Source organism: Gobio gobio (assembly GCF_949357685.1).
Source record: "Gobio gobio genome assembly, chromosome: 19".
Taxonomy (NCBI): domain Eukaryota; kingdom Metazoa; phylum Chordata; class Actinopteri; order Cypriniformes; family Gobionidae; genus Gobio; species Gobio gobio.
The window spans coordinates 28330350-28356142 of NC_137112.1; the positions used below are offsets into that span (position 1 = coordinate 28330350).

The window sequence follows — 25793 nt, forward strand, 5'->3', positions numbered from 1 at the left end:
TCTGCTATTTAGTCTCCTTCCATTTTCAGTCCTGGGCGGTTATGTTGTCTATGTTACGTGTGGAGGTATTCTGGTTCCTGATTCTTGTCCCTGATCTCGGTCCCTGGTTTGTCTCTGTTTGATGTTTGATTTTTACCCCATAGTGGGTTTTTGTTTTGTGTTTATGTTTCTTTGGTTAATAAAATTCATGTTCACCTGCATTTGAGTCCTCACCCCTTTTTTCACCATAGCGTTCGTGACAGTATTCACCCTATACTCTATAAAATCATAATTGCATTGCTTTAAATACCAAATATTTTACTTATAATAAATGATAATAATTATTATTATTTCTCACTGCTGCTTTATTATTTAAATATTTACATTAATAATGGGAAAATATAATTATGTACTATACATTATTATCAATATTCATAGATATTTGCACCCTGATTTTGTCTTTCAATGGAATTTATTAATATCAATAATAAAAACAAATACAGACATACCGTATGTCAGATTATACGAAGAATAACAATGTAACATTTCAGCTCTAAAAGTTATGTTGTCATCTAAGAGGGATATTTTTGTAGTATTTTATAAAAGCTTTGTATTTTTGTAATGTAAAAGACTAAAATGAAAAAAAAAAATTTTAAAGTCTAAAAGTAAAATATGAACAGTTGGTCCTTGGTGTACAAATTCATAATAATAAATATAAAATGTAGCAAACAAAATGTAAAACAAACCAAACATTTTAATAAAATAAATGGATGTTTTTCATCAAGAAATGCTTACTAACATTCACTGTAGAAAATATATATTTCTCTACTTCTTTTTAAAGAACATTAACAAAATTAAAAAAAAATAAAAAATAAAATACAAATGTGTCACTGGTACTTGTACTGCGGTTCAGTCCCAAAAGTACAATGTAAAAAGAGACCTGCGGGGGCAGGGGGGTGGAATTGAATCCGGATTCGAACCAAATAATCGAACGAGTGTGAAAGCAGCCTTGAAAAGAGTGTGGGAGGTTCAGCACAGATTTGTAATCTAATAACGTGACCTTTAAATGAGCAAAATAATTGCAGGCGATTTGATGGCACTTCATGAATACATTCCCGCTCACCCAGCTGGAAAAACAGATGCTGCGTTAGAGAGAGGGAGAGGGAGTGTATTTCTCTCATTTTCTCTAATCTCATATTTGCATTGGAGAGAGATCGAGGAGATGACACTGTATCAACTTGGCCAGTGCTAATCTTACAGTAATACCACTTGCAAGTGAATCACATTCAGCCAATTTTAATGACATTAGTTCGAGCTAGGATGAGCTTGTCAACGGGAGAGCAATTGCATCCTTTCCTTGCGCTTCTACGCTGCCTGTTCTGAAGATGTGATTAGATTCCAGCATAGTATTAAACGCTTGGCCTCAGGAATACTTTGCGTATTCAGTCAAATATATGCTCACATAGATTTGTGTACACATGTAGACATTGATTTCACTCATTTTGCACTTCTTTCTCTCATATATCTCTCATATCTTGTATGGCCACATACCCACTAGAGTTAAGTACTGTTGTCAGTGTTCTGAGTGCTGAATCCTGTTCTGTTCACACAGTTTGGCTATTTAAAGGAGTGTCAAGTGTAATGTACAACTGAAGTGCTGACCGATCTGGCAGTCAACTTATAATGTTACAGATTACAACACCTAGTTACAGATGTCTCAGTTACTGATGCCATTGTAGAAATGCATAATTCAAATTCAGCCATGATGTATTTTGCTTTTTAGTTTTTTAGTGAGCAAAAGTACCTGATAACAAGGGCGTTACAATATCAATTGAGTAGTACTTGGTTAGTCATGTGATTTCAACATGGCAGCCCCCATGAGGTGACCACATAGAATAAAACTACTTTTTTAAGGTTTCAGAATTGGACTGGCATTCAAACAAAAGTTCTGATTGCGTAATTTTTACAGAACCAAGTACATATATATATACATGGGCGTTGGAAGCAAAAAAAAATGTGGGTGGGTCCTCTCACAGAAACATTTTACTGGAGTAGATGCCATTTTTGAGTACAAATATATCGGCTTGTTTACTAAACGTCTGGTTGGGACAGACAAAATTACGGAAAACACAGAATCATTCACAGCAACAATAGTGTAGGGCTAAGATGCATTTTATCATCTTTTTGAAGCAAATCGACCCAAGGTTTGAATCCGCCTTTTGCCGAATATTAGTGCTGTCAAACGATTAATCGCGATTAATCACATCCAAAATAAAAGTTTGTTTACATAATATATGTGTGTGTACTGTGTATACATATTATGTATATAAATACACTCTCATACATGTATATATTTAAGACACATTTGTTATATTTATATATAAAATAATTATATATAATATAAATTATATAAATATATATAAGAGTATATACAGGTGCTGGTCATATAATTAGTATATCATCAAAAAGTTGATTTATTTCACTAATTCCATTCAAAAAGTAAAACTTGTATATTATATTCATTCATTACACACAAACTGATATATTTCAAATGTTTATTTATTTTAATTTTGATGATTATAACTGACAACTAAGGAAAATCCCAAATTGAGTATCTCAGAAAATTAGAATATTGTGAAAAGGTTAAATATTAAAGACACCTGGTGCCACACTCTAATCAACTAATGAACTCAAAACAAAAAGCAAAGGCCTTTAAATGGTCTCTCAGTCTAGTTCTGTAGGCTACACACTCATGGGGAAGCCGACCATTAACACCTTGGTCCACTGTGTTTTCTGAGGTCCAAGTTTTAGAGCACTTCATGCTTCCTGCTGCTGACCAACTTTATGGAGATGCAGATTTAATTTTCCAACAGGACTTGGCACCTGCTCACAGTGCCAAAGCAACCAGTACCTGGTTTAAGGATCATGGTATCCCTGTTCTTAATTGGCCAGCAAACTTGCCTGACCTTAACCCCATAGAAAATCTATGGGGTATTGTGAAGAGGAAGATGCGATATGCCAGACCCAACAATACAGAAGAGCTTGTTCTCTTACGAGAGGTTCTCTCGTATTGCGTAAGTTCCTTACGCTACGGGAAAGTATTCTTTATTCGAGATTTCTGAAAAACCCCAAATTATCCTTAATTTTGTAACATTGTCAACGCAGTGCGGCAGCCTGGCAGACCATAGCAGGCTATTCCAGCGTGCTATTGGCTGCTCTGCTGGCAACTGCAGCAGCCTATCGGTGAGCCCGCGTGACGTGGCGACCAATGAGGGCGCTTCGCGCCCACCTGGCTTCATTTGCCTACAGGTGGGGCGTGGCCACGTGTATATAAGCAGGGCTCACGGGCTGCATATTCGATTTTCTTTTCTTCAGCGAAGCCCTTCGCATCGCTGGATCTGGAACCCGCCGCCGTGACCGCGCAGACAAGCAAGCAGAGGACAGCGCCTGAGGAAGCCGGCAGCATCGTGCCACCTTCAGCCTTCCGTGCCTGCTCTGCTATCCGGCAGCCCCATATCCTTTTACGCTCAAAGTGTTGTCGCCGCTGCGTCACACTTTTCACAAAAAGAGCCGAGCGTTGATACAAATGTCTCGTTCCACCTGCGGCTCGTGTCACGCGCAGCTCAGCTCCGGGGACCGCCATGTGATCTGCGCTCTCTGCCTGGGCCGTGATCACGCCGCCGCCGCACTCCACGCTGGCGGATGCCAAGAGTGCGAAGAACTGACGATGTCGACCCTGCGGGCTCGACTCGTCCTGTTCGAAGATGATATCCCTCCAGTCCCTGCCACGCCGCGCAAGAAGAAGCGCCGCTCGCAGCGGACTCCGGAGCTCGCAGAGAGAAGCTCGCCGGAACCTTTCCCGCCCGCTTCACTCTCGCCTTCCCCGCCCCCACCCCAGGCCGCCATTTCTGTTGCCGCCTCCGGGGATGAGGCGGATGCGGCCGCGGAACGCGCCGACAGCTGCTCCATCATGGCTTCCGACAGCGAGGACTGGTCTTCCGCGTCCTCTTCAGTCCGGGGCTCCGGACGCTCTCGAGCGGGTGAGGACGCCGAACTCTTGCGCCTTCTCACCCGGGCTGTCGAGCAGCTAGGCCTCGAATGGGCCCCGCCCAAGGTGGCAGCGCCGAACCGACTTGACGGATGCTTCCTAAACAGTCGCCGCCGTGCGCCCACCTCCAGGACTGCACCCTTTTTGCCGGAGCTTCACGAGGAGCTCGCAAAGTCCTGGAATGCGCCATTCTCCGCGAGGGTCTCGTCTCAGGCTTCTTCGACGCTCTCACAAGTTGACGGCGCGGCCGAGAAAGGCTACAACGCTATCCCTCCGGTGGAAGAGGCGGTCGCAGCGCACCTTTGCCCGCCTTCTGGTTGGCGCTCAAAGGCTGCCCTCCCGTCTAAGGCCTGCAGAGTGACGTCATCGCTGATCGGCCGCGCTTTCGCTGCCTCCGGTCAAGCTGCGTCCGCTCTGCACTCTATGGCCGTGCTGCAAATCCTCCAAGCTAATCTCCTCCGCGACATGGACGAGAAATGCTGTGACGCTGAGTTAATCACGGATTTGCGAAGCGCGACGGATCTCTCCCTTCGCGCCACCAAGACCGCAGCACAGGCCCTCGGACGCTCTATGGCCTCCCTCACGGTAGCTGAGCGCCACCTCTGGCTCACGCTCGCGGACATGCGAGAAACAGAGCGCGCGGCCTTCCTAAACGCCCCGCTCTCTCCGTCTGGGCTTTTCGGACCAGCGGTCAAGGGGATCGTCGACCGTTTCTCCGAAGTGCAGAAAACGACGCAGGCCATGAACCTTTTCCTGCCTCGACGCTCCGGCGCTAGCAATAGCTCCGCTGCTCGCCGTCCTCGTGACCAGCCAGCAACGAGCTCCGCGCAGCGCCCAGCGCGGCCCCCTTCGTCTCAGAGAAGACCGAGCGGCCGCCCCAGATCGCGCTCTTCCAGCCGTGGTAAGCCGCCTCCACCTCGGGGCCCCCGGCCTAGGATCACGCTGAAGCCCGAGCCTCCAAAGTCCTCCTAGCAAGAGGCGAGAAACTACGGTTAAGTCCCGCCGCGGCCGGACCACCGTCAAAACTCTTTTTCCTGTCAGCCCCCACCACTGTGGCTGCTGCAGATGGATTTCACGCAGCCAACGAGCCGGCAAAAATGCCTTCTCGCCTGTCAATAACCGCCGTTTTTACGGCGAACCAGAGAAATCACAAAAGTTGCATTATTTCTGGTCGCACGGCTCGCGCCGTATGTGTTTCAAATGCAGTAAATGTGCCCACTTTTCTGTGTTCACCCCTGCACACAAGCACTATAAACCCTGTGTCCCCCACTCACATAAAGCGGCCACCGGCCGCTCGAGTGCTAGAGTTAGGTCACGTGTCCGCTTGTTTGCGTCCACGACTAACCACCACACGCGCTGTCACACAGCCACTCTTAACCGGTCATGTTCCACGCGTAAGAGTTGTGCCCGCTCAAACGCGCTCACACATTTTCGCGAACATTATGCCTCAGGCGCCACGCGCCACGCCACACACCATTTATTTTCCGCCCAGGGTGGCCGGAGCGATGAGTGTAGGGCCGCACACAAGCCACTCCCCGCTCGAAGCGGCAGAGATGCAGTGTGTAGGGCGGCCAGCCATCGCGAGCGATCGGCTGGCCCACAGCACAGAGAGCGCGCGCACTGCGCCCGCCCCTCCTATACGGGCCGTCAAACCCGCGAAGCGCGGCGTTTCGAGCCCGGAGGCCGTTCTATCCCGTGTGGCGCACGCGAGAGCGTGGGAAGCCATTCCAGGTGTATCAGAATGGGTGCTGAAAACAGTGAAGCACGGCTACACTCTGCAGTTCGCTCGCCGCCCTCCGCGCTTCTGTGCGCGTACAGAGACGAGAGTGAGCGAGGAAGTAGCACATCTACTTCGAGCAGAAATAGCCACGCTGCTGTGCAAAGGGGCTATAGAACCGGTTCCCCACTCTATGAGCGAGTCAGGCTTTTACAGCCGGTATTTTCTCGTGCCAAAAAGGGATGGGTCGCTCAGACCGATTCTGGATCTGAGGCGTCTGAACAAAGCTCTTATGAAAAGATCGTTCAAGATGCTCACGACCAAGCAGATCCTCGCGCATATTCGCCCGAGAGACTGGCTAATCTCCCTAGATTTGAAAGATGCATATTTTCAAATCAAGATAACGCCGCGTCACAGGCCATTCTTACGATTCGCCTTCGACGGCCAGGCTTATCAATACACCGTCCTTCCGTTCGGCCTGTCACTAGCACCCCGTACATTTACGAAGTGCATGGACGCGGCCCTCGCTCCTCTGAGAAATCGAGGGATGCGAGTATTGAACTATCTGGACGATTGGCTCATCCTGGCGCAGTCGGAGGCCGAGCTCCTCGCCCACAGGGCAATGCTGCTCAGCCATCTGGACAGCCTAGGGCTCACGGTCAATTGGACCAAGAGCTCATTAGTGCCCACGCAATCAACCTCATTTCTGGGTTTGAATCTGGACACTGTGGCAATGTCAGCCCGCCTGTCACCCCATCGTGCGCGCCAAGTTCGGCGCATGGCTGCGTACTTTCGGCCAGGCAAAATCGCACCTCTCAAGCTGTTTCAGAGGATGCTGGGACGTATGGCCTCAGCTGCAGCTGTGCTCCAGCTGGGCTTAATGCGCATGCGCCCGCTGCAATGCTGGTTAAACGCCCGAGTGCCTCACAGGGCCTGGGCGTCCGGTGGCTTCAGGATCAGAGTGACTCAGGGCTGCGTGTCAGCCCTAGAGCCCTGGTTAGTAGCCGACTGGTACCAGAGGGGAGTGACGATGGGAGCCATCTCACACCGCAAGGTCATCTCGACGGACGCCTCCACCACGGGTTGGGGCGCCGTTTTCGAGGGCAGATCAGCCTCGGGCCTTTGGTCGAGCGAGGAAAAACTCCTACACATAAACTGTTTGGAGATGATAGCGGTAGAGAACGCGCTCAAGCAGTTTCTCCCGCTTATACGAGGACACCATGTGTTAGTCCGGTCGGACAACACCACAGTGGTGTCCTACGTGAACCGGCAGGGCGGTGTCAGGTCCAGAGGTCTGGGCAATCTGACAGAACGCCTGCTCGTGTGGGCACACAGCTCGCTGCGCTCGTTGAGAGCTGCGCACGTGCCGGGCCACCTCAATGTGGGCCCGGACAAGCTGTCCAGGGGCCTCATTCTCCCAGGAGAATGGTCCCTGCACCCCCAGACAGTCCAGCTGGTATGGCGCCTGTTCGGCAGAGCGGAGCTCGACCTCTTTGCAACAAAAGAGAACGCCCGCTGCCCGACGTTTCTGTCCAAAAGCGAGGATGCGCTGTCCTAAACTTGGCCCAGCCTCCCGCTGTATGCTTTCCCGCCGATCTCCCTATTGCCCCAGGTCATAGCGAAAATCAGGGAAACGCGCCGTCCGGTGCTCCTTATAGCACCGCGCTGGGAGAACCAGATTTGGTACCCAGAGCTGGTGAAGCTGTCGCACTCACCCCCCTGGCCAGTTCCGCTGAGAGCAGACCTTCTCTCTCAAGCAGGAGGCTCAGTTTGGCATCCCCATCCAGAGCGATGGTCTCTGCATGTATGGGTGACCAACGGATACCCGTTGACCTGCCCGAAGGGGTTATGAACACGATTTCACACTCTAGAGCCCCCTCGACGAGGCGGTTATATAGTTCTAAGTGGTCGGTGTTCACTGAGTGGTGTGTTTCCAAGGGATTGGACCCACAGCAATGTGGGGTCCAGCGGGTGCTCTCCTTCCTCCAAGAGCTTTTGGAATTGGGCAGGTCCCCTTCCACGCTCAAAGTGTATGTGGCGGCTATAGCAGCGTTCGCTCAGACGACGCTAGGTAGCACGCTAGGAAGGAACGAGCTCATCGTCCGTTTCCTCAGAGGAGCCAGACGGATGAATCCCCCGCGGCCCCCGTCGGTTCCTATATGGGATCTGGCCTTGGTCCTAGAGGCCCTGAAGGCTCATCCCTTTGAACCGCTCGAGACTGTGGAACCAAGGTTCCTTTCGCTGAAAACCACGTTTCTGATAGCTCTGGCTTCAGTGAAACGCGTGGGGGATCTACACGCGCTCTCAGTGAGCCCGACGTGTATGGAGTTCGGTCCTAATGACTCTAAGGTCATTCTCAGACCGAGGCATGGTTATGTCCCCAAAGCGATCGGCACTCCCTTCAGGGCGCAGATTATCTCCCTCTCGGCTCTGCCAGCATCCGATGAGGGGGACGGTGGCAATTTCCTCTGCCCTGTCAGGGCATTGAGGGTTTATGTCACACGCTCCGCCGCCTTCAGGCGTTCTGAGCAGCTATTTGTTTCGTTTGGTGGGCGCACTAAAGGTCTCGCCTCCTCGAAACAGACCCTGTCCAGGTGGATAGTGGACGCGATTGCAACTGCATACGCTTCCAAACACCTGCAGTGCCCGCTAGGTGTCAGAGCACACTCCACCAGAGGCATGGCCTCTTCGTGGGCTTGGGCCAGAGGGATTTCCATCCACGATATCTGTATGGCGGCAGGCTGGGCCTCCCCGTCTACGTTCGTGAGATTTTACAATCTGGAAGTTCCTGCCTTACAGGCGAAAGTGTTATCAGTTCAATAGGGCCGTTGGTTCTGCCCAGTGATTCTGCGCAGACATAGCTCACATACTGGTAGTAAGTTCGGTACTAGGCTCATGTGAATTTGAAGGAGACCGGCGGTGCCGTTCCCTCATTTACGAGACGAGCTGTTGTGAGTTTGAAGGTGACCGGCGGTGCCGTTACCTCACTCATATAACAAGATATTGTGAATTTGAAGGCGACCGGCGTTGCCGCTCCCTCATTCATGAGACAAGGTGTGGTGAATTTGAAGGAGACCGGCAGGTGCCGTTCCCTCATTCATGGGACAGGGTGTTGTAACCACCCGTCGTAAACCACCCGTCAGTTCGAATGAAGTGTCTGTATATGTGGTGGCCCGTTTTTTCTTTACCGGCCACCCTGCCCGAGCAGTGTTATGGTCCCCGGTTCCCTGGGATACATATGCTGTATGCGAGGCGCGCACGGCGTTGACAATATGTTCCCGTAGCGTAAGGAACTTACGCAATACGAGAGAACCTCTCGTAAGAGAACGATACTCGGTTACTTAACGTAACCTCGGTTCTCTCTAGAAGAGGGAACGAGTATTGCGTTCCTTGCCGTGCGCCCCGCTGGCTTTTACGCTTCAGAACTAAGAAAACCGAATATGCAGCCCGTGAGCCCTGCTTATATACACGTGGCCACGCCCCACCTGTAGGCAAATGAAGCCAGGTGGGCGCGAAGCGCCCTCATTGGTCGCCACGTCACGCGGGCTCACCGATAGGCTGCTGCAGTTGCCAGCAGAGCAGCCAATAGCACGCTGGAATAGCCTGCTATGGTCTGCCAGGCTGCCGCACTGCGTTGACAATGTTACAAAATTAAGGATAATTTTGGGTTTTTCAGAAATCTCGAAGAAAGAATACTTTCCCGTAGCGTAAGGAACTTACGCAATACTCGTTCCCTCTTCTAGAGAGAACCGAGGTTACGTTAAGTAACCGAGTATCGTTTTGAGAGAAAAAATTACTATGCGTAATGTGTACATAACCAAAGTGTTTAAAATGTATATATATTTTCTTCGGTTCTGTACACATTTCGTAGTAACTGTTTCTGTCATAAATAATAAATAAAAAAAACATAAAAAATGAAAACAACCTTTGTTTAAATGCTTTAAATTATGACATAAAATATATAAAAACTTTGTTCAACATAACTATATTTTTACTTGATCACCCTTCACATTGCCTTGCTCAAATGAAGCGTGTATTTTAAAACCAGAGCTTCTGAATGTCTCCGGTTAGATATTCCTCTCCCCTCTCTACTCTGTTTGTCATGCACAGCAGCATGTGAGAGATACAGATAAGATAGAGCGCTGCAACAATGCAATCACACCGATCTTAGACATGTTGAGCTGTTGAGTTTCAAGAAAAAAGGCATTGCTAGACAAAGGGATAGCTGAAAAGGGCCTATAAAGTAATAGAACATCCTCTTACTGACCAGGCACGTGCAGTCATGCCTTTCATAAGTCGATTCTTCGCTCTCTGTTGCTGCACTGCCAGGCTTTCTGCCCCCTATCTGAATACTAGAGTAGGCATATAAGATGGTCTAAGATGCAGAAAACATTTTTAAATCTAGTTTTGAATGCAAGTTCTTAGAAAGATAATCTTTGCATTCATGTTGGTTTCTTATGGGGTTTTTTTTTTTCTCAATAAAAATGACATGTGGCTTACATATTTTCCTTACACCTTGAATACATGTGAGCGTGCACATCTTTTTCAAAACAAAATTTTTTTTATAATATATTTGGTAACATTTTAATATGGGGAAAACATTCACTATTAACTACGACTTTTGCCTCAATAAGCTCCTAATTTACTGCTTTTTAATAGTTAGTAAGATAGTTGTTGTATCGTCTAACTTTTGGTATTGGGTACGATTAAGGGGATAGTTCACCCAAAATTGAAAATTCTGTAATCATTTACTCAACATCAAGTTGTTCCAAACATTCCTTTTTCTTTTTCATGTCTTTGTTCTGCTGTAAACAAAGGAAGATATTTGGAAGAATGTTTGTAGCCGAGCAGATCTTGGTCCCCATTGACTACCATATAGGAAAAAAAAAATACTTTCCTTTTTTTTTACAGCAGAACAAAGAAATGTATACAGGTTTGGAACAACTTGAGGGTGAGTAAATTATGACAGAATTCATCATTTAAAATGATTGCCGTAAACCGTAAAGTGTATGAATTACAGTTTAAATGTATTTTTAATCATTTAAGTGCCATAGTATGAATACAGAAAGTTGTAAGAGTTCTCTGCCAGATGACATGTACAGATGGACACAACTTTTCTTCTTCTTCTTCTTCTTCTTCTTCTTCTTCTTCTTCTTCTTCTTCTTCTTCTTCTTCTTCATTATTTAATTACAAAGGCCAGATTAATATATTTGTACAAAATGATCATCAGCAGTTTAACTCCTGAATTCATGCTCAAATTCTGTCTCCTCCAGCCTTCCGTGTGTTAAAGCATTCAAAATTGTTCAAATCATTTAAGAGTTTATACAGTCAGTAGATTTAGTCAGAGAGAAAAAACAAGAGGAGGAAATCAACAAACATCCTTCCTTTTCAGTCTGACAAAACATATTTCTGCAAAGAGAAGGGGAGGGGGGGGGGGGGTAAATAAAGATATTTACTCTCCAGACAAAAGAGGGCAAGATAAGTTGCCAAGAGAGAAACAGGAGTACTGCCTTCAATGCCAAGTCAGGTGCAAAGGTTCTCTTTCTCTTACTTTTTCTCTTGCATGCTGAGTTCTGTACATATATTGAGCTTGAGCTCTGGATTTCAGCAGGGCCAAGGATTTTAGGACATTTCTCATAATGGTGCTCTTAATTCTGATCCCAGACCTGTTCTGTCATTTCCATCAAACTGGCTAAGATTAGATTCAGGGTAAAAGGAGCAAGTCCCGGATCATTGTCTAGCCGGAAGAGCTAAATTGATAAATAATGAAAGTGAGAATGCGGTTGAAGATTATGCGTGGCAGCCTCGGGCAGGCTGTAGGCCAGTGTCAAACTGTAGTCTATGGTTCTCCAGGCCTGAACTGCATCTAGTTCAGACTGTACACACACCAGAAGTATCTTATTTATAATACAGAGATGTTTAACAAGTAATGAGGATTCCAAGGATAGTTTCAGAAGGGCATATCTCGTGGTTTGAGACCAAACAAGGGATAAAATACAGTTCAAATAGCCCACTGTGGACGATGGTAATGATTATGGTCTTGGAAAACATGTTTGTCATTGACATGTCTTGGGGAATGGTAGTTTGGGAGTCCTCACTCCTACCTTAATGCTCATTATGAGAGTCGTTTAGACTGATGTATATCTGTTTGGATGTCTAATATTTTATACACCATATGGCCAAACGTATGTGGAGACACATTCAGCATCCCCAAAAAGTGTTTTGACACTTAGTTTAAGTCACACTTAAAAATGTCATTGCATTTGATACAGTGAAAACAATTTACTTTGAAACTATTTTCACTCAGAAATTGCTGGCAAATTTCACAAATAATTAAATAGACATGGCAAGGAACACACTGCAAATATATAATACAAATATATAAAAATATACCTTTTAAAATTTCGGCTTCAATGGATCATTTATTCACCCTCATTTCGTTTCAAAACTGAATAACTTTATTTCTACTTTGGAACAAAAAATATATATATACAATAACATTTTGAATAGTTTCAAAATATCTTCTTTTGTGTTCCTTATCGCAATCATGGTGTCTCACAGTCCTTGTCTCCAACAGCTTGTCCCGCCGCTTCTCAGGTAGCGAGCACTTTTTTAGTTCACTGCAGTTGCAGATTCGCTTATTCCTGTAGACTTCATGACACTTCAGTGTCATGTTAACTTTGTCCAAGCGTGAGCAGAGGTCACAGAGCAGGCTGCGTCTAAGCTCAAAGGAAAGCATCTGCTCCACTTTTTCTTTCCTCTCCTCAGCAAGCCCTCCACTCCTAATCCCTCGCTCCTGCTGACCGCACAGAATTTGAGTTTCCATCTCTCAGCAGAGCTCATGTTCATCCTGTCAGTCACAGAGTTGAGAGGAGGAAGCCACCTGCTAGAAGCCACTTGTAGATAATATTATACATTTTCTGTAAATATGAGTAGACGTCGTTTGAACAACACCTTTCAAAAATGTGGGTTCGGTAATAATTTGTTCGGTAATAATTTGTTTGGGGGGGGGGGGTGTAAGGACACTTGAATAAGGACACTTTATTTTGTGTCCTTGTTACAGTGTTATTATACAATTAAGTACTAAGAAATAGTAATTAACTAGATGTGCTTACTATGGGTTAGAGTTAAGGTTTGATTTGGACTGTTATTACTACAAATGTGTAGCAAGGACACTGTAAAATAAAGTGTTACCTTTTTTAACATTTTAATGTAAACGAGTCTCTCATGTTTACCAAGACTGCATAATTTATTTGATCAAAATTATTGCAATTTAAACTTAACTTTTTTTTATATACTGCATATATTTTTATGTAATTTATTTCTGTGATGGCAAAACTGAATTTTCAGCATCCATTACTCTATTCTTCATTGTCATATGATCTTTCAGAAAACATTCTAATATGCTGATTTTGTGCACAGGAATATTTCTTACAGCACTCTTTTATTAATATAAAGTTCAAAAGAACAGTATTTAGTTTGAATATTTTGTAACATTATTAATTTCTTTACTGACACTTTTGATCAGTTTTATCTCTGCTAAATAAGAGTATTAATTTCTTTAAAAAAAATCTCTCTCTCTCTCTCTCTCTCTCTCTGTCTCTCTCTCTCTCTCTCTTAAACATTCACACTAATACGTTAATAAATGTGTTAAAGTGAGTATATGTGAGAATTTTCACGTAATAATTGCTTTTTTTATGTGTGAACAGCTAGCAATGAAACTTAAAAAGCAAGACCTTTCCCTTCTTCCTAGAATGTCTATGAAAGCCTGTAGTCTGTTTTTATGTTAAGGACCCTGGATGGTTTTGCAGACAAAAAACAAAGAATGTGACTATTACGCATGTTCCCAAGAGACTCTTTTTCATTCTATGACACATGAAACAAATGCTTATACAATGTACAGGATAATGCCGAAAGAGCTATTCTGTAATGTAATGCAAAGGAAAGAGATTCTAATTATAGCCAGATATATTTAATATATAGTCTCAAATATACTTTATAATCAAATTATCATAACAGTGTAATTTTAATCACCTCATCTGCTGACATGACGGCAGTGAATTGGAGAGTTTGTGCAAACATATCCACATTGCTATGATTAGATGCTTTCTAAAATGCTGTTTTCTCACCGCTGTCATTTTTGTTGTGTGTTTATTTTGTTATCGAGAGGAAAACATGCAGCACATATTTACATATTCATCTAAACGTCACTCTCAGCAGCATGGATGGCTTCAGGATGTTTATTATTACTATGGGGGCATGGTCTGAAGTACACGGTGCAGGTGCACTTAGGGCATATCCGAATCCACTTTTGCCAGTTTAACGACAAAAAAAAAAAAACGGTCGGTGCGCAAGGCGCATGGTCCAAAAGGGTTGTACGTAGTCTCTTAATGAGTAATGGGTGTGTTTTGGGTGTAATGTGCAATAAACCAATGTAGAGTCTCATTTCCCATTCACTTTAAAAGCCAGTTTCTCTTGCACCATGGTGGATTCGCTATTTACATGGCAGAATTTATTTGCAGAAATACTGAACGCTTCTCCAGAGAGGAATCCTTTTATTTTTACATTTTAAACATGTTTGCGTGCTGCGCGTCCCTGTGTCTGTAATTGTCCACCTGCCTATAGGCGCATATTACTAACGCGCCCTTTGAGTAACACAAAAAATACTGTTTTGAGTTGGTCAATGGCGCAGTCGATTTCAGTTGCCTCAAAATAGCAACGCGCCAACAATGCGCCTGAACACACTTTGTTTTCAGACCAGCACGCCCATGGGTGAAAAGATGGGCGCGAGTGCGTTTGCTATTTAAACAACATGGCGCGGCTGGACATGAAAATGATAACTGCGTCGCACCTAGCGTCACATCGCGCCGGGTGCATGATAGGGCCCTATGTCGCTGCAAAGGTTTTTACAACTTCTTTTTCCTTCAAAGCGAAGAACGAAAAGAACTTCACCATGAGTATATTGGGACCTTGAATCATGCTCTCTTGTGCGTTACGTGTGCACAAGTGTAACTTTACGTATAACTCAAGCGGCAACCTCCCGCAGTTTCTCTTGAAGCCAATACGGAAGTGCCTTAAACTGCAATTCATCGACTGGCCACTAGGGACAGGCTCCAGAAGGGAGCAGAATCTCATTGAGCCCCATGTTAAAATGACCAACTTTACAGCAGAATAAAACATGTTTACAGCCTGGTACAAATTGTGGTTTTGGTCTATACGGCTAATTTTGCCCTTCATGACAACTGTGAGGGGGGTGAATTTTTTTATAACTCATTCGTTTACATTATATAAAGCATTAAAGTTCTGCATAATTAAGGCCGTGGCCACTTCGAATGACAGGTGGATAGCCATTTATCTGCTGTCTGTTAGTCATCGCGTCACTTCAGCTCCGCCCACGTCCCGCCTTTTTGCCCATTATCTGTTATCCTGGAGTGATGGGCGATGACACGCTGCCAAGTTGGCAACGGCCATCTCGTCCATACTTTGCGCTTCAGAACGGCTCATCAGAATCCTATGGGTGACGTCACGGACACTACGTCCGTATTTTTTTACAGTCTATGGTATAACTACATATAAATAATTAATGTGTTAACTAACAAAAAGATAGAATTGTGAAATAGAATTTTTTTTTTTTTTTTTTACATTTTGTCAAGAAAACCAGTAAGTGTGCAGGAAATGCACAGTACTGTATACAGTTTCACTGTTTTTACTGTATTAACTGCAGTATTGACATTATACTCACCGGATAGATAATTACACTTGTTTACTTTTAAATATTTAATATAGAACAGATTGTTGGAATGACTTAAAATGCACAATGGGCATTTGATTAGTTGTTTTATAGCTCACACTTATGAAAAAACTGCAATCACAAATGATTGACATTGAATTATTGGATACATTGACAGCCTTAGTGTTTTTTAATTAGTCACCTAAGGCTGTTGCAAATTTTAGTATTGATCCAACCTTATGCCTTACCTTAATGGACATGCCCTTTAAAAAAAAAAACACTTTTAACTGACACAGAAGCCCAGATCCCCCATTCCACCAGCTCATCTGCATACATTATGGAATTTCAAAAAAAAAAAAAAAAAGCCAGTTGCTGATGAGGGATTGTTTTCTCACCCAAGATTAAAACAGCTTTCTTGTTTTGGAGACAACATCTTACGTGAGGCCAAAATCTGGACAAGGCAGAGGAGATTATGGCGCCAACTCACGTCTCACACTGCAGACCCCAGCCAGCCTGCTCATTTATAAATGATCTGAGAGGGTTTGATTCCGTCATACAAGAACACTCGGGCTGTTGGAATGCATCTCATGCCTCTGTGGCTCATAACGTGGGGAAGTGAACTTCAAATGAGAAGACACTGTCATTGCATCATAGCCACCGCTGTGCTGTTGTAGCCCACAACTGTCAATCCAAACCATATGCACTGTCATTTTGCAAGCAATATAATCGGACAGTGTCGTCAACATCGAGTATACTGCATCAGTTGAAATAGCAATGACTTGAGCATCAACACAATGAGAGAGGCACAATCAATGGAAAGAGAGCCCTAAATTCATGTCCATTCAGCATTGTACTGTGTCAGAGTGCACAGGCGTCAGAAGCACTATTATTTTTGTATTCACTCATATGCTGTCGAAAACCATTCAATCATGCACTCATTCACCATTCAATACACAGTGAATGTCACATTGGTGTCAACACTATCCCGAATAACAACAACAACAACAAAAACGTCTTGAAATCTGATTTGAACTTTCAGACTGAAATTCTTTTTAAAAGACGATTTTAATTAGATTTCAAACATATCGAAGTCTTATTCCATCTCCGATGGAATTACACTATTATACTATTTTGGATGTGATTAATCGTTTGACATGCCTTATTTATTTGTTTATTTTGTTTTGTCTCATTTCATTTAGTTTCAAAAATGTATCTTGTTATATGATTAGATATTTTTAGTAGAAGAAACCAAGACAAAAATACTAATTACAAAATTATTTTTAACTGACTTGAATTGAATACACCTACAAAAATAAAAATATTGCTAGCCTGATGTGATTGCTCTGTGGTTGTCAGTACCAAAATGTTTGCTTTCAAACTTGTTTATCTTGATTATCTGCTCCAAAGGACGTTCCATAAGCACTGTATGCAGCAGTTAATGATATTTTTATTATATGTGCTCTGGAATCATGCAGACGCTGAATCAAATTAGTTAATTTCTCACACTTTTCACACCGCGGGTGTCAGAGTATCATTTTAGAGGAACCTTAATTGCAAACTACTTCAAAAGGGATGGCTTTCAATGATTCATTGCTGTCCTTAATAAAAGGTTATTGAAATCATTAGAAGAAGCCGGAGGGTATGTTAGACAGTCTGTGTATGCGCGTCTAAAGATACCCACACATACACACAAACACTACACTTGCCTGTCATCCCACGATACAGATGGATGAATATTTCAACAGAGCAGAAAAACGTCCCCACAAACGGCCATGACCCGACAACAAACGTCAGGGCTCGCGCACGGTGCACCCAGGTTTACGGATGACCTCCTTCAAGTCGTTTGAAAGAGCTGCACTTCATTGTCGAGGTGGGCTGGAAAGACACAGGATATGCAGCACCATTAATGGGTTTATTAATAACTAAGATATCGACATAGACAGGATCTCAAGGTGCTGATGGAGAACGGGTACAGTGTGCACTCAGAGCTTCATCTTTGCCTCCCTGTAGAGAATGTTCAGCTTTTAAAATGCCAGATGGAGCTGGAGCAGCCACTGATTTAATGGACCCGCTACAGTGGTATGCAGCGGATCAGGGAGAGGTCACTCGGAAACACCCACAGGGAGTGATGGACACTAGGGCAGTCAGGAATTCCCACACATGCATGAGTACACATACAACGAATGAGTGCTCTCATATCATTTATATTGTTTCCACTCTCCAACATGCTGAATTCAGCTCCTGTTCATGTGTGCGGGCAGGATTTGATTGACAGGCCATGGATTTACATTACCTTCCTGCCACCTTACACTTTTGAGATTTCTTTAGCCAGACCTAAAATGTATTTTTATAATAATGGTCAGGGCAGGTCTCCTCATATTTCTGGAACAGTGCAGCTCGGGCTGTGCTATCTTTTCTTGCTTCTTCCAATTTTAAGGGAATTTTAAGACTAACTTGCATTTATTTATTTGTGCGCTAAATAACAAGAGGCTGTTTAATTCAAGATTCAAATCTGCTGCAAGAGATTAATGCATTATAAACAGTTTGTGTGTGTGTGTGTGTGTGTGTGTGTGTGTGTGTGTGTGTGTGTGTGTGTGTGTGTGTGTGTGTGTGTGTGTGTGTGTGTGTGTGTGTGTGTGTGTGTACTTGTCTACCTATCTAACAGGGGACCTTGGTGTCGTAACACACTCACTAACAGGGGACCTCTGAGCCAAGAGGGGACATTTTTCAGGTCCCCTGTTGGTCATGCTTTAAATCATGTTAAAATCAAGTAAAAACACTAAAAAAACGCTCTGGTGATTTTTTTTACTTTTGACCAAGTGGGGACCTACAAGTGTGTGTGTTTAAATCATGTGAAAATTAAGTAAAAACACTCTGGTAATTTTTTTAAAACTTATGACCAAGTGGGGACCTAAGTGTGTGTGTGTGTTTAAGGTCATACTCAGCAGCTCCCCTGTAGGCTGGAGCAGGAACTGTAAGGGCTCTTAAACACACGTCGTTCACACACACTCCTCTATTGTTTGAATGGCCTGCTGTCCCAGAGAGACTCTGCTGTTTAACAGGCTGCTTACTAAAGGAACAAGCATTACATCACTTTACTAGATACCCTGACTAGTTTCAAAATTTGCATTACATTACAATTAAATTCTACACAGAATCCAAGAAAAAAGGATTTAAAAATCTAAACAACCAGAATGTAATTAGAAGTTTTGTTTTTGTATTTTTTATTTTAACATTTTAATGACAGTAGCCTATATTCATTGAATATTATTGTATTTATCAAAATAAAGAGAAAATAGTACAAACTTTACTATTCTTTTAAACAAGTGTTAAGACATTATTAAAAAAAAAAACATTTTAGCTCAAGTATTTGTATAAATAATGCGTGACTTTTGCCCCATGTAAAATGGGGTGTAAAAGGCCCAACTTACCACCTTATACATTTTTGAGTTTTTTTAAACAAACCACTTTTGATTTATTTATGATTTACACAATGACTCGGTCCCCTGTTAGATAGTAAATCACGACACCAGTGTGTTAGCGTTGTCATTTCTTGCCATCTCAAACACACTGTAGAGATTTAGAGTTTTTATAGCAATAACTGAGTTTTAAGAGTTAAATCAAGCAGAAATATTTCTCTAATGTATAAATTGCAGATTATCTTTGAATAATGATTATGTTAAACACAATGACTCGGTCCCCTGTTAGATAGTAAATCACGACACCAGTGTGTTAGCGTTGTCATTTCTTGCCATCTCAAACACACTGTAGAGATTTAGAGTTTTTATAGCAATAACTGAGTTTTAAGAGTTAAATCAAGCAGAAATATTTCTCTAATGTATTAATTGCAGATCCTCTTTGAATAATGATTATGTTAAACACAATGACTCGGTCCCCTGTTAGATAGTAAATCACGACACCAGTGTGTTTGCGTTGTCATTTCTTGCCATCTCAAACACACTGTAGATATTTAGAGTTTTTATAGCAATAACTGAGTTTTAAGAGTTAAATCAAGCAGAAATATTTCTCTAATGTATAAATTGCAGATCCTCTTTGAATAATGATTATGTTAAACACAATGACTCGGTCCCCTGTTAGATAGTAAATCACGACACCAGTGTGTTTGCTTTGTCATTTCTTCATCTCAAACACACTGTAGATATTCACTGTATATATTGAGATAACTCAATTTTATGGTGACTTGCATTAAAATGTTTATCCGTCTCAATTAAATTATGTGAACTGAATGACTTTTAACATTGACACTTTAGTTATTTAACCAAATGATGATTTTCAAGTCAGCAATCAACACACAACTGAGTTTTGACCTCCAAAATCTTATTATAGTGTATTTTTATGGTAAGTATTGGTGTTTTATGTTTTAAATCAAGCAGAAATCACTCTTTAAGGAAACAATTGCAGGTCACACTTTATACAGTGAACATTGGATGGTAAAACACAACGCCTGTTTGATTGCTTTGCCATTTCTTGCCATCACAAACACACTGGAGAGATTTTGAAGGTCAGAACTAAATTTTTTGGTGACTTGCATGAAAATGTTCATCCGTCTCACTTAAATTATGTGAACTGAATGTCTTTTAACATTGACACTTTAGTCGAAGATTTTCAACTCAACAATCAACACACAACTGAGTTTTGACCTCCAAAATCATTATACAGTGTATATTAAATTTAAATAAAAAATATAAAATTTCTTTACAAAACAAGTTTGACTCTCTACTGCTTATTCATTATTGTTTATGTTACATGGTCCATGTTTACATTACAGTATAAAATTGTTCCTAAGTTTTCCCCTTTTATATAGATGGTAATGACTAAATATCCTCGCACACCGAAATTTTCACACGTAAAAAAAAAGATCAAGCACGTTTACACACAGCCTCTGAAACTTTCCTTCATCAAAAAAAAAAATCTGATCAGGTTCAGTTTTCTGCATTTTTCGCATCCATAGCAAGCATTTAAAGAGGGGTTTCAAATTTCTGTGTTATTCATTTTTGTGTTAAAATTTTGAACATAAGTTGAACAGTTTAAAAAAGAAAGTGTGAACCTTCAAATTAGCAATTATAGTTCATAAAGTTTTGCTGGCGTTTGTATCTAATTGAGAAAAGAATGAATGTAAATTGAAAGATGTCGTCATTGAACGCATTTTGTGCCAAAGCAAATAAATGATCCACAGTTTAGCCACATAGGCTGATGTGATCCCTGAGTGAAGAGTTTTGAAAAAGTGATGAGTATTCAGAAATGTGTCCTAGCAGATGTTTAAAAAACCCTGTAATATCACTATTAGTAAGGGATCACATTATAATATCAGTCTATAAATGTGAGATATTTAAAGTGAACCTAAAGTATACTTGCAATAGTGTGATTTTAGCACAATTAAATATACTTAATGGATGTTTCGCAAAAGCGTTGTTTAGTGATATTGCGTCCTTGTGTTTCTGCTGTACGTCATCAGCAACTGTCGAAGTTCAATTACAATACTCAAAATCACATGTACAGAGGATGCACAAAAGTAGATCACATAGCAAGACTGGTCTCCACGAAAACACAAGTCCCTTCTTTGCATTCCCAGAATTGCGAAACAGCCATCATTAAGAAATGTGCATTGTGCAATAAAGGAGTACTCCAAGAATAATTATAATATTTATACCAGTACGTCTCACGCAGGTCACGAGGGTTTACAATATTTGATGCTTTAATACTATCCAAAAAAAATTGTTACGGCCATTTCACACTGAACGCGACAAAGCTAGGTGAATCATTGATGAATGAAGGTTTAACACCGAACGCCACTCAAACCATCATCGAGGACTTGCTATAATTATATAATAGGCAGACATGCATTATTTCTAGTGATTTATGATTGTAATATAATTGACCGATCCAGAGCGAATGCGATCTCTGACTCATAACACTCACACACGTGGAAGAAAACGGACAGTTCTCTTCTGATAGCATATAATTCAGTGGAAAAAGAAGTAAACTTGAGAATTACATATGGCATATCTTGCTTTATTATGCTGAGATTGATCGAGCCTGGTATAAATAAATCCATACAGATCTATTGTTTTACAAAAATAATCTATTGTTTACAAAAGGAGAAAACGTGTGTACTTTAATGTAAACTTGGACCATGTGACATAAACTGAAGTTAACAGCAAAAAAATATACTATAATGCTGACTGTTGTTAGTGTTTTTTGTTGTAGGAGTTAAAAGTGTATATGTTGGGTGAATCCTCATTGTGTTCTGGAAGAATGAGTTGATTTAAGACATCAATGAAGTGTTTTGGTAGTTTTAGCACATTTTGAACGTGAAATTAACTGCTTTGCTTTGAAAGGTGTCCTAGCGATTGTAGCTGAGAGATAGACGTCAAACAGACTCAAACAAAGACCCAGAATTCTGTGGTGTTACAGCACTGTGGCTGCTGTAAATGGCTGCTGTAAGGTTTCTTTATGAAATAACAGGCACAATGGCAAAGATATTTCTGCAAAAACTCCAAAGTAATGTTCGGTTGCAGTGAGAAAGTCACAAGAGACAACTGAAAAAACTCATGCGTGTATTTAGCCTAGTGTAGATCAGCTTGCTTACACATCCCCCAAACTCCATTTACATATGAATACAGGAAAGGCCAAAGCCATTGTCTCACAGGTGAGGAACAAGCCTTACAGAGCTGTGAGACCCATGTCACAGACACAAACTTCTCAAACAAACTAGAGAAAACGCTGGGATTTACCTGGGAAAATTAAATCAATGTACACTTTTTCCAATCCCTACGACACATTTTTCAATACTTGGGTCACTTTTTTAAAACTCTTCACACACTTTTTCACACAAATTCACACAACTGAATTTCAGCTTGGCACAGCAGTTATTTTAGTGTTCAAAATGCACTAAAACTACCAAAAAGGATTCTGAGGATTCAAAGGAATCACCCAAAATTTCAATATGGTAATACTGCCGAAATGTAGCAAATTGTTTTTTTTTTTTTTTATTAATTTTAGTTAAGTTTTGAACATAAGTTAGGGAGTTTTGAAAAGAGAATCAAAAAAATTTCAAATTGGCCTATACAGTTCATAATGTTTTGGTGGTGTTTGTGTTGAAGTGAGAAAATAATTCTTATAAATCGAAAGATGTCGCCATTGAATGTATTTTATGCCAAATCAATGATAAATTATGACTTTAGATGGCCCCACTTTATATTAGGGGGCCTTAACTACTATGTACTTAAATAGGTACAATGTACTTATTGTGTTCATATTGTGTTGCAAAACACTTTTGCTGATATTGAGGTGGGATACGGGTAGGGTTAGGGACATGTGTGGTTGTATTGGTAAGTTTAAAGGTAGGGTTAGATGTAAGGGAAGTGTCAACAGTGTAATTACAAATGTAACTACAGAAATTCATTACAGATGTAATTACATGCCGGTATATTTAAAAATGTAAGTACAATGTAAAGACATGTATGTACACAATAAGTGCATTGTATCAAATGGATAATTAAAATGTTAGTACATAGTAGTTAAGGCCACCTAATATAAAGTGGGTCCCTTTGGATTTTAAGATTTTATATTTCAGTATAATTCCTGCAGAAATGAGTTGATCATCGTTCTGACTTGAATGTGTTTGATCAGTTCTGAAAGCAGCTACAGAAGCAGAAACTTTCGTTTCACAACTCGTGGTCAGTCTACCTCAGATGTTTTAGACATTATGGCTGATAATCTAAATCCTTATGGAGAAAAATCAATGGGAGTTTTACTTCCTGTTTGCGTCTGTAGATTTCTCATAAATTCATCAAAAGTTTACATTATAAATGCAATCGCAAGCGATCGCTGTCTGCACCCTGTCATCATCAACACAAAGCTCTCGCTCTTCTTCACCAAATTCTGCCTCATTAGCAATTGGCAAAAACTGTAATCGACAACTATTTTGATAATCGATTTGTCGGCTTGAGTAATTTTTTAAGACAAAAGTAAAATTCTTTGATTCCAGCTTGTTTAATGTGAATATGTTCTAGTGTGTTCTCTCATATGTGACAGTAAACTGAGTTGTGGACAAAACGAGACACTCGAGGACGTCATCCTGGGCTTTTGGGAAACACTGATCCACATTTTTCGGACATATTATAGACCAAACAACTAATCGATTACTTGAGAAAATATTCAACAGATTAATCGACTATGAAAATAATCCCAAATCTAATCATTATGTACAAGTGCATTGCATTGGAACCCCTGGATATAAGCCTCCCCTCTCTATCTCTCTTAAATATTTTTGTTCTCTCTGAGAACAATAGCTATCATCAGGATACGCTATACACTGGTAGGCAGTGGCCCACCTTACCGTGACCACGATGCGGTCACCCAGAATTGATAGTTTACCCACCTCTTTTTTTACCACTACACCTCTGGTTTTAGTGCATTTTGAACACTAAAATAACTGCTGTGCCAAGCTGAAATTCAGTTGTGTGAATTTGTGTGAAAAAGTGTGTGAAGAGTTTTAAAAAAGTGACCCAAGTATTGAAAAATGTGTCGTAGGGATTGGAAAAAGTGTACATTGATTTAATTTTCCCAGGTAAATCCCAGCGTTTTCTCTAGTTTGTTTGAGAAGTTTGTGTCTGTGACATGGGTCTCACAGCTCTGTAAGGCTTGTTCCTCACCTGTGAGACAATGGCTTTGGCCTTTCCTGTATTCATATGTAAATGGAGTTTGGGGGATGTGTAAGCAAGCTGATCTACACTAGGCTAAATACACGCATGAGTTTTTTCAGTTGTCTCTTGTGACTTTCTCACTGCAACCGAACATTACTTTGGAGTTTTTGCAGAAATATCTTTGCCATTGTGCCTGTTATTTCATAAAGAAACCTTACAGCAGCCATTTACAGCAGCCACAGTGCTGTAACACCACAGAATTCTGGGTCTTTGTTTGAGTCTGTTTGACGTCTATCTCTCAGCTACAATCGCTAGGACACCTTTCAAAGCAAAGCAGTTAATTTCACGTTCAAAATGTGCTAAAACTACCAAAACACTTCATTGATGTCTTAAATCAACTCATTCTTCCAGAACACAATGAGGATTCACCCAACATATACACTTTTAACTCCTACAACAAAAAACACTAACAACAGTCAGCATTATAGTATATTTTTTTGCTGTTAACTTCAGTTTATGTCACATGGTCCAAGTTTACATTAAAGTACACACGTTTTCTCCTTTTGTAAACAATAGATTATTTTTGTAAAACAATAGATCTGTATGGATTTATTTATACCAGGCTCGATCAATCTCAGCATAATAAAGCAAGATATGCCATATGTAATTCTCAAGTTTACTTCTTTTTCCACTGAATTATATGCTATCAGAAGAGAACTGTCCGTTTTCTTCCACGTGTGTGAGTGTTATGAGTCAGAGATCGCATTCGCTCTGGATCGGTCAATTATATTACAATCATAAATCACTAGAAATAATGCATGTCTGCCTATTATATAATTATAGCAAGTCCTCGATGATGGTTTGAGTGGCGTTCGGTGTTAAACCTTCATTCATCAATGATTCACCTAGCTTTGTCGCGTTCAGTGTGAAATGGCCGTAACAATTTTTTTTGGATAGTATTAAAGCATCAAATATTGTAAACCCTCGTGACCTGCGTGAGACGTACTGGTATAAATATTATAATTATTCTTGGAGTACTCCTTTATTGCACAATGCACATTTCTTAATGATGGCTGTTTCGCAATTCTGGGAATGCAAAGAAGGGACTTGTGTTTTCGTGGAGACCAGTCTTGCTATGTGATCTACTTTTGTGCATCCTCTGTACATGTGATTTTGAGTATTGTAATTGAACTTCGACAGTTGCTGATGACGTACAGCAGAAACACAAGGACGCAATATCACTAAACAACGCTTTTGCGAAACATCCATTAAGTATATTTAATTGTGCTAAAATCACACTATTGCAAGTATACTTTAGGTTCACTTTAAATATCTCACATTTATAGACTGATATTATAATGTGATCCCTTACTAATAGTGATATTACAGGGTTTTTTAAACATCTGCTAGGACACATTTCTGAATACTCATCACTTTTTCAAAACTCTTCACTCAGGGATCACATCAGCCTATGTGGCTAAACTGTGGATCATTTATTTGCTTTGGCACAAAATGCGTTCAATGACGACATCTTTCAATTTACATTCATTCTTTTCTCAATTAGATACAAACGCCAGCAAAACTTTATGAACTATAATTGCTAATTTGAAGGTTCACACTTTCTTTTTTAAACTGTTCAACTTATGTTCA

At 41.5% G+C, this 25793-nt stretch overlaps 1 protein-coding gene across 2 annotated transcripts in view; it reads left to right on the forward strand.

Moving 5' to 3' along the window:
* Positions 1-25793, forward strand: part of tafa1b (TAFA chemokine like family member 1b) — a 240430-nt gene that overhangs the window by 113234 nt on the left and 101403 nt on the right. The gene's annotated exons all lie outside the window — the stretch shown is intronic.